We start from the raw sequence: 10,924 nt of genomic DNA, 5'->3' as shown, positions 1-10,924 counted from the left end.
AAAAAATTAAAAAAAAAAAAAGAACACAATGATGTCCATTTGTTTCTATATAGACTACAGCTGCTTTCACTACAATGGCAGAGTCAAATAATTGCAACAGAGACCATGTGGCACATAAAGTATAAAATATTTACTCTCCAGACTTTTACAGAAAACTTGCTGACCATTGACAGAAGGTCACATGGCTAGAGAGTAGCAGAGGTAGAATATAATACTAAGTTTCTCTAGTTCCAAGATGAATAGCAGCAATCTTTCTTTGTTATTTTGAGCCTACTATATGCTCCCAGTGGTCAGAACCAAAAAATTAAAAAAAAAAAAGAACACAATGATGTCCATTTGTTTCTATATAGACTACAGCTGCTTTCACTACAATGGCAGAGTCAAATAATTGCAACAGAGACGATGTGGCACATAAAGTATAAAATATTTACTCTCCAGACTTTTACAGAAAACTTGCTGACCATTGACAGAAGGTCACATGGCTAGAGAGTAGCAGAGGTAGAATATAATACTAAGTTTCTCTAGTTCCAAGATGAATAGCAGCAATCTTTCTTTGTTATTTTGAGTCTACTATATGCTCCCAGTGGTCAGAACCTTGTTCAAACATTTCAGTTATCTTCAAAATTATCAGCTTTCTACAGTTAAGAGAACTGAGCTTAGAGACCTTAAGTCACTTACCCAAGGTTATGGAGCTGGCTCCTTACATCTCCGTTCTCTCAGTCCTGTGACACCTGCACGTGAACCCCATTCTACTCAGAAGAGAACACAGGGCTTCCTAAATTTAATGTTTTCATTCCACCCAAGAAAAAAACAAAAAGACTGGACAGTATAACCTGAGCTGAGGTTCCACCTCAGAGAAGCGACACAGCGTCCAGTCCAGGCAGGAATATATCATCCTTGTTTATGGCTACAAGGCCCAAGGCCGTTTGCCCAAAATCTTTTGCTTTCTTATTCCACTCTGCGAACCAGACTTTAGCAACTGAAGGTTTCTAGAGCCTGGGTAACATTACATTTGGGTAAGAACTCAGAATAGCAAAACTGATATGACTGAAGGACTGCAGATAAATACCCCAGTTCACAACAAAAAGGCAGGGGAAACATCTATGAATATTTGAAAGATCATACATCAAAGGAGGAAGGAAATGAGAAATTGCTTGCTGTTATCCGAGGAAAATTGTAAGCTGATAAAACGGAGCATCAGAAAGCATAACCTATTCAGAAGCATAGAGAAAGTGAGGCACACGCAGGCCAAAACAAGCTTTGCTCAGGCCCTGATGGAAGGGGTAAGGACCTACCAAACTTGTTAGCCAGCTCCAGGAAGCAGAATGTTCCTTTTAATTTCAAATTTACTCAGTTTGTTCCATCAGGATGCAGATTCTTTTCCTGAAAACTTTATAAAGACAAACAGATACTGAGGACAGCTGCCCTTTACACCGTGAAATGAATGAAGACCCTTTAAGACTTAAGTAGGCTTAGAACTAGCTAGGTAAGCCTCTGAGCTGTAGACCACACTCCCACGCACAGGCAATATCGCTGGTCTCCTGCAGGACCACTTTGGGATGAGAAGAGGAGAGGGAAATGGTTACACTTGGGGGAAGAGAGAGGACATTTTGACGGAGTGAAAAAACCATAAAGGAAGATAAGGAAGATATTTTGACCAGGGCTGGGCATTGTCCACTGTAGTCTCCTGGACAGGTCCACTTGTTCCCTGGGCACGAGTAGATCAACTTCAAGGACCTAGATGAGAATGGCTGAGATGAGGAGGTCCTTTGCTCAGCTTCTGCTGGGAGCCAGCTTAATTCTGATGCCCCAAAGACATCATCCACTGTGTGGATACTGGATTCTCATGATGTCAGAGCCACAAGAAGTACCTCTCCAGAGTCTGCCAGCAGCTGGTGTAAACGGGTAGGAGCCAGCATGAAGAAGAAGCTGATGGACAGAAGTTAATGCTAGCTAGTGACTTCAGTCAACTGATGGACATTCTGCAAAAATTCCCCCAAATAAGGGAAAGGATGCATTTTGGATGCAGGACACCTAAAGCCTTGTTATTTCCCAGGCAGAATAGATATGAAGCTGGTAGATATGAAGTCTATACATACACAGAATAAACTATAAATGTCCTGATAATTGTTCATTCCAATTGCTCCTCACTGTACAATTAGAGAAACCTCTTCCCAGCATAAGTTGCCAGTTGCTTTCCTGACTTGGTCTTGCCTGTCTTCTTGTTCTGTGCTCCAAATCTCTTCCACAACCATACACATAACCTGCTATTCATTATCAGAACCTTTCTCTGTCTCTCTGTCCTCAGTTGTTCAGTGTTCACATTTTAAATACAGTAGCTTCATCAATTGCAGTTCCCTAACTCTAGCAGCCTGAAATTTACTGATCAGACAGTTCCTGCCCAATTACTTGCATCTAACACATATTCTGAAGGGTCAAATCTTTTATATTACAAAACACAAATTTTGAAATTTTGTCTTTAAAGCTTTAGAAAATAGTCTAAAATAGCCTAGAATAGCCACCATTGATTAAGCACTACTTTCTTCTAGAAGCATTACTAACTGCCGCTTCACAAAAACTTTGCAAATGAGGCATTATCCACATTGTACAGCTCAGAAGGCTTAAGAAACTGGCAGCCTCTTCAAAGTCAGACCTAAGTAGTAGTACTGAGAATCTAACCTGGAGTGCCAGAATCCAGAGCTTGGATTCAATCCCCATTGTTGCATTTTCCAGGAAGGAAATGACAGTGTGTACAATGGTGCATACCAAAATCTCAGGGCCATCCTAAGGGTGCAAGGGCAGCCATTCGTATTGAGTAAATAGGAATTAAACATTACTTTTTTAGATCTTTGCCAATTCGATCAAGAGGAACGGTGTTTGACTTTAGCTCATATTTCTTTGATTACTAACGAAATTTGACTTCTTTATTCTTATTGTCCATTAATTTTCTTCTTTTATGAATTGCCTATTCATGTCCTTTGTTCTTTTCTCTATTGTGGTTCAAGTTTTTCTTATCAATCTTTAAGACCTCTTTATACACTGTGGCCATTAATCAGTTAGTCATCACATTCAGTATAAATGTTTTATCCCAATGTATCATTTTTTCTTTTACTTTTTATTATGGTAATCCTTTATGTGCAAAAGTTCAAAATACACAAGTAAATCTAAGCCTTTCGAGTCAGCTTTACATACAATGTACCTTTATCTTTGTCCCAAATTAGCCCAAAAGCAGTCAGGTCCAAGTGGGATTACGCTGCATTAAACAAATGTCCATAAATGAATTGACAAACTAAAATATCAATGTTTCAATTTATAATGAGGATTGTACTCCAGCAGTAACTCATATACCACAAGGGCAATTTGATAAGTACAAAAAACTTTATGCCATTCTCCCATATCTTGGAGTCGGTATTATACCTGGACCTGCAGGACTTGCTATTATTATCCCTTTGCAACAGACAAAGAGACTCAGAAATGACTGACTTTGTTAATGGCATAACCAAAATAAGCATCCAAATCTCCTCTTCATTGTTTGGTTAAAACACACACAACTGTGTGAAATGTATGTTTTGATAAGAACACAGTCCTTAATTGCACCAAGCATGAAAAGGCAACACAAACATCTTACTTCACCAAACATATAGATCATTTAAAATGTTAAAAAATGAGGAAAACAGATGTAAAATTGTCTAGGAGAACGAACAACTTTATGATTTGTTTGTCATCTTCTCCCTCCTCGCCTTAACATAATATGTAGCATATCCCACGACAGCTCATAAAGCGTACCACTGCCACCAAATCACTAGTTTTTATGGAGACAGTAATGAACATAAGATACCTTAGTAGGAGTTATAAAAATGTAGACACTTCTAACATTAAAAAAACAAGTGGAAGTATTTTGTAAACCAAAAATATTCAAATGCCTTGAGAAATGGGGATGTTTGGAACCAAAACTACTGCATAAATATTTGCAGTTTTACCCATACACTATTTTTCTGGGATTTACAGCTATTCCCCATTTTTAATGCCCTAGCTCTGGCTTGTTTAAAAATAGTTTGCAAGTGCTTGAGAGTAAGTCCTATTTGATTTTAAAGGGGATAGCTGTTGGGGGTACTGAAGAAACTTGTACAGGCAAACATACGAAATTGCCCCCCCCAACCAGCAAAAGGGTTTTTTGTTTGTGCTTCTAAGGCTCTGCGTGTCCTTGGACAAACGAGTTTTGCTTGAGTAAAAGTGAAGGTGCTCTCTCTCTCTTCCTCTTCCACATTTCACGGATTAAGACATTTCAGTCTCCTCCAAGTTCCAGGCCTGTGAAAGTCCCTTAGCATCTCAGATATTAATATGGCTCACACAGATGTGACTTAAATAGCCTTTTTAAAATTGAATCTATAATACTATGCTTGTTTACTGTTCCTTGACAGGTACAAGATCTGATTGAAAAAGAGTTTCTCCAAACATTAAGTATTCGGAACAGTCAAGGAAAGATAAGAAGAATGTATTAAAGGATTAAGGGCAAACAGAAAATGAAGATGAGGGCAGGAGAGAGAAAATTAAAATAGCAATGAAGTAAGATTTTGAAAAATGGCATTTCTGAGGACAAATGAAATTAGTCAAATTTAACTCTATCTATCATAGAGCACATTTTTAGCCTGTTTAAAATATGTTCTTCGGCTTTGCAGTGCCATTTTGCCCAAGTGTTTCTCATCCTGGGCGCCGCCAGTTAGCACTTGTATTTCAATGCTATTCGCCAGTGTTGTTTGTTGCTGTCCAGAACCGCCATGTAAAACGTGCGTGCATCATTCTCCTAAAGAACGAATAGGGCAGGTGGCTTTGGACCATGTTACACAATAAAAACTACAGAATCCAAGCTACAAATGGTGCTTACATTTCAATTCCTCCCTATTCACTACTGATGTAAATATCTTCAAAAAGTACTTACTTCCAAAAGCCTCTTTCTGTCTCTTTCAAAAGAAAATGTATTTTCAAATTCTTGGAAAGGCTTTACAGAGAACCCTGTGACTTCCCTAATTAAAGGGCCCATTCAGCCCACACGGCAGCCATTGGCAGTTCCTAGGCTTGAGACAGCAAGGCTCTTACTCTGCCACTCTGTGAGATTAGCAGGGAAATAGAGGGCATATTGTCAAATGGAATATTATACCATTTTGGCCCCCCAAAAAGATGTTAAGAGTTCTTGAGCTGTGGCATGCTGCTCAAGAAAGAAGACAACGTTAGTAATGAATTCACACACACTGACCAAAATGCAAAGAGACATATTTTTCTTTTCAGTAGAAAAGTCTGAATTGCTGTACACTAGCCATCAGGGAGATTCAAATTAAACCACATTGAGTTACCACCTTACACCAGTTAGAATGGCCAAAATTAGCAAGACAGGAAACAACATGTGTTGGAGAAGATGTGGAGAAAGGGGAACCCTCTTCCACTGTTGGTGGGAATGCAAGTTGGTGCAGCCTCTTTGGAAAACAGTGTGGAGATTCCTCAAGAAATTAAAAATAGAACTTCCCTATGACTCTGCCATTGCACTACTGGGTATTTGCCCCAAAGATACAGATGCAGTGAAAAGAAGGGCCATCTGTACCCCAATGTTTATAGCAGCAATGGCCACGGTTGCCAAACTGTGGAAAGAACCAAGATGCCCTTCAATGGACGAATGGATAAGGAAGATATGGTCCCTATAAACGATGGAGTATTATGCCTCCATCAGAAAGGATGAATACCCAACTTTTGTAGCAACATGGGCGGGACTGGAAGAGATTATGCTGAGTGAAATAAGTCAAGCAGAGAGAGTCAATTATCATATGGTTTCACTTATTTATGGAGCATAACAAATAGCATGGAGGACAAGGGGAGATGGAGAGGAGAAGGGAGTTGGGATAAATTGGAAGGGGAGGTGAACCATGAGAGACTATGGACTCTGAAAAACAATCTGAGGGTTTTGAAGGGGGCGGGGGGAGAGTGGTTGGGGGAGCCAGCTGATGGGTATTAAGGAGGGCACGTATTGCATGGAGCACTGGGTGTGGTGCAAAAACAGTGAATACTGTTACGCTGAAAAGAAATAAAAATTAAAAAAAAATAAAATAAAAAGAAAAGTCTGAAGTAGAGGCCATTAACTGTTATCTATTCAGGGACATTTGCAGCTTCTCCAATGACCTGCCTACTAACTAACTAACTAATATCCACACTGTATGCTAGTGATGCTTAAAATGTAGGTCCCAGGGGTGCCTGTGTGGCTCAGTGGGTTGAAGCCTCTGCCTTCGGCTCAGGTCATGATCCCAGGGTCCTGGAATCAAGCCCCACATCCAGCTCTCTGCTCAGCAGGGAGCCTGCTTCCTCCTCTCTCTCTGCCTGCCTCTCTGCCTACTTGTGATCTACATCAAATAAATAAATAAAATCTTTTAAAAAATAAAAATAAAGAAATAAAATGTGGGTCCCAGAGCAGCTGTAGCAGCATCACCTGGGAACTTATTAGAAATGCAGATTGTGAGCGTAGCATAACATATAAACCTGTCAAATCACAATGTTGTACACCTGCAACTAATGTAACGTTGTCAACTATACTTCTGTGTGTGTGATATCATTTTTTAAATGACACATGTGATAACAGATGCTATGTAAATAAATTAAGTTCCAAATTGAAAAAAAAATGCAGATTCACAGTTTCTACCTCAGACCTACTGAATCAGAAAGCCCTGAGGGTGGGGGACCAGCAAATCCTCCAGGTGATTCTAATGCATGCTCAACTCTGAGAACCACTACTCTATGCAGGGCTATTTTTAATCCACATTTGAGCACCAAAAACATTATTGTGATTTAGGGATAGCACACCAGGTCAGAGCAAATAATTCCAACTCTACCATCTCTGATGTTAGTGCTTTTCTGCAACATTATCACAAAACCCTTTGAGAATCTGACAACAAACCTTTGAGAATCTAGGTAGAGAATAATAAAGGCAAATTTCACATTCAATTTCAGGAGGTTCCTAAACATGTCTGAAGCCTGGCCATGTACAGCAAAGGAGCATCTACTGCATCTTTTTTTCTGAGCACTTTCATCTGCTCTTCACAGTAATTTGTAAAGTCAACAGACAGGTATTATGATCATTTATAGCAGAGGACTCTGAGGCTCAGAAACCCAAGCGTCCTGCCCCAAATCTCAGACCTGGTAATAAGCAGAGGGGGCTCTGGTCCATCTACAAACCCCTTGCCTTACATTTTACTCTTCTCCCCAATTTGGATTGTTGTAAATAATAATGAAAAAAATAATGGTGAAGGGCTCTTGCCATCACTCCATCATCTCTTCACTCTACTCTCTGCACTGTGCTCTAGACACCCTGGCTTCTTTCCTCTTCTTTAAGCACTGAAGCACATCTCCTCCTAAAAGTCTTAGCACATGCTGTTCCCTTTGCTGGGAATGTTCCCCAGATGCTCACATCACTTGTTCCTTCACTCCTTTAGGTCTTTCCTCAAATATCACCTAATGAGAGAGTTCACCTCTCATGACTGTATATATGAAACAAAGTTCCTAGGGTGCCTGGGTGGCTCAGCCAGTTAAGCATCTGTCTTCGGCTCAGGTCATGATCCCAGAGTTGTGGGATCAAGCCCCTAGTAGGGCTCTCTGCTCAGTGGGGAGCCTGCTTCTCCTTCTTCCTCTGCCTGCAGCTCTGCCTGCTTGTGTTCTCTTTCTCTGTCAAATAAATAAATAAAACTTAAAAAAAAAATTACTTACACTCTCTCCACTTACCCTGCTTTATTATTCATCATTGCCCTAATCACTACGGACTTAGTTTATATCTATTTCTGTCATGCCCACTTACAAAACAGGAACTGTTTTGCTTATTGTTAAATCCATGGTTTAAAAAGCAACATAGCAGTGGTGCCTGGGTGGCTCAGTCAGTTAAGTATCCAACTCTTGATTTCAGTTCAGGTCATGATCTGAGGATTGTGAGATCAAGTCCTATGTTGGGCTTTGTACAGGGTGTGGAGCCTGCTTAAGAGTCTATCTCATCCTCTCCCTTGCCCCTTCCCCACACTCCCTCCCTCTCTCAAAAAAATAATAAATGATAATAGCCACTGGCTATAAAGTAGGTGATCAATTAATATTTGCTGAATGAATAAATAGTGTATTCAACTTATATCCACTTAGCTCTAACCCAGAGTTTTGAGCATGACCCAGTTCTTTGATTCAGACCCTTTTTTGAGTAGATATCAAAGGAAATCAGAGCAAGTTCTCCCTTTTCTATCACTAAGTTGTGGCTTCTGATAAGAACACTGACATTAATAATAATAATGTAGATGATAATATTCACTGAATATCAATGATAACCTAAAAACAAACATTACCTCTAATTTTCATACAACTCTTCAAGTTAGATTTCATCATCACAGCTATGCAGACAAGGAGCTCAGAAATGTTATGTGACTCAGAGAGTGAATGAGGGTTGGTCAGAGCTGGAACTGGCATCCAGCTACCGCAAGCTCCAATGCCTGGATTGTTAAAACTCCGATCCTCATCATTTGCTGTTGGACTATCAGCAGCCTCAATTCCTTATTGCTTCCTATAAAGAAAATGGTTTCTGAAAACCAAACATAAAGTGATTACTTTAAATAATTCTGTTGCTCATAACTGACAATGTCTAAGAGGAAGACCACTTAAGGAATGTCTACACTACAAAGTTTAGAGATAATTTAGCCCAACCTCTTTATCTAGTCCAACTTCTATAATGTATAGAAAACTGAGGTCCACAGAAGTTACTTTGCTGACAGTTGGCCTGCTGAAGAGGAAGGAGCTGAATGAAGCTGCACCTCAGAAGTCAGAACCTGGTTCAAAGTCAGGTTCTACCTCTTGTGTGTCAACTGCAACAAGATTCTTAACTTCCCTAACCCTTGGTTTCCTCACATTGGAATGGGGATAATACCTACTTTACAGAGTTGTTTTTCAGATTGTGTTTTTATGTGTGTGTGTGAGAAAGAGAGAGAGAGAGAAAGAAACAACACATCACAGCTATTATTGTGTAGTAAAGCCATTTTAGGAGTTCTCGTCCTCTAACAGTCAAATACATCTTATAAGTCATTCATTTCTCCACACAGAAGAAAATATTAATCTCCACAGGAAGGTAACTACTGGTGAGTCAGTCAGTGTTCAATCCCAAAATCCAATTTTTCAATCCTCTTCAAGACTGTGGTTTAAAACAGTGTGAACCCAAATGATAATACCATGGATATTTTTGTTACTTTCTAATTGTGATACAGCACTGAATTTAATTGCTGCTTTCCAAGAAGGAGATAAGAAAATAAAAGAAGGAGAAATGGAGCTGTCTAGATGATGGAACAAATACTCCCAAACACATGGACGTGGATGCACTAAAATCTTTAGTTGAAAAGCACATTTGAAAATATGAATATATATATTTTTTTCAGAGCTTATCAAATTCCTCCAGGAACAACAGAAGCTAATGCTCAGAAGAAAAGGAAAAAATTATTTTGGTTATGTCTATTTATATGCTTCGGGACTGAGGACAAAATCACCCTCCCACATAATAAACTCAGCCAGTTTCTCACAAAATGTATAGGAAGTTTAAAAAGACAATGACACTTGAAAAATAATCAAAGGGATTAAGTAAATTTGTCTATTCCCTGCTTAAAATCTTACCGTGACTCCCCACCATCCTGAGAAAGTGCATACTCTCCAGCAGGGCATCGGTGCCCTTCTAGGTATGGCCTCTCGGCATGTAATTCAGGCTTCATCTTTTGTCACCCTCCTCCTCTCTCTAAGTATCAGTTTCCAGGCTTTGGTCTATGCCGTTCCCTCTTCCTGGGACAGGTTGTTATAGTAAAGCTTCCTTGAACGAAACCAAAAGAATGAAGATGCAACTCCTTCAAGCTCTGGCAGAAGCAAGATGAGCTTTTTGAAGCATGGGGATTGTTTTAATAAACGGAAATTGTACTAACAGTTTAGGGCAAGAAAACCTGCATTCAACAATTAAACCACTTAGCAAATTGTGGCATGTACAATTAATTAAAAATACACAAAGGGAGAAACTGATTGTAATTCAAAAAGAATTGGACATTTTTAAAATTATATTACTCAATCAAGCAGATTATGGAAACATGTGGTTTGCATGTAGATTATGTCAAGAACCTCATTTTGTAGCCATGAGGACATAAAGGACTGCACTGGGGCTGCCATTTTACCCTCTAACTAGGATATGCTAAAATGTGTTTGGGATGAACTAGACTTTAGGATTAACATATGCCTTGGGACAGAAGAGGCACATCTTCATACTTGCAAATTATAGATGACTGTCATGATTCCTATGGAAATTGGTTTTGACTGAATGTAAATGTATAACCTAGTTACTGAATAGTAAACTTTTGAGAGTTCAGTTCTTTTCAAACCACTACACACTCCCTTGCATGCGCACAGACACACACACACACACACTTACCTATACATACACACAGATGGAGAGGAGTTATGCAAAAATAATATTTTTGTGGTAGTAGGATTTTAGGTTTTATTTAAACCCCATAATTGTCTCTGTCATAGTAAGATTTTCTTTGTAATACAAACCATGTGACCTAAATTCTGCCACACATTGGCTATGTAAATTTGGGACAAGTCACTTAAGCTTTCCTAGCTTCATTTAGAAAAATGAGATCCTAATTCTGATCTCACAAGATTGATATGATCATTAAATAATATACTTTATTTGAAACTCTAATGCATGATACAAAAATAAAACTTTGTTATTATAATAGCATTAATATGCAAATATCCTCTTCTCAAATGCCCCCTCCTCCAAGAGAAGGCATCTTCCCTTGTATCCCCTTCTAAAATAGCAACTCCCACCAAAAACAAACAAGTCACCCCTAATACGCATATCACCCCTAATATCCAAATACCTAGC

This window comes from Mustela nigripes, chromosome 1 (assembly GCF_022355385.1).
Source record: "Mustela nigripes isolate SB6536 chromosome 1, MUSNIG.SB6536, whole genome shotgun sequence".
NCBI classification, from domain to species: domain Eukaryota; kingdom Metazoa; phylum Chordata; class Mammalia; order Carnivora; family Mustelidae; genus Mustela; species Mustela nigripes.
The sequence above is the reverse complement of the archived record's forward strand: the minus strand, read 5'-3'. Positions refer to the sequence as shown.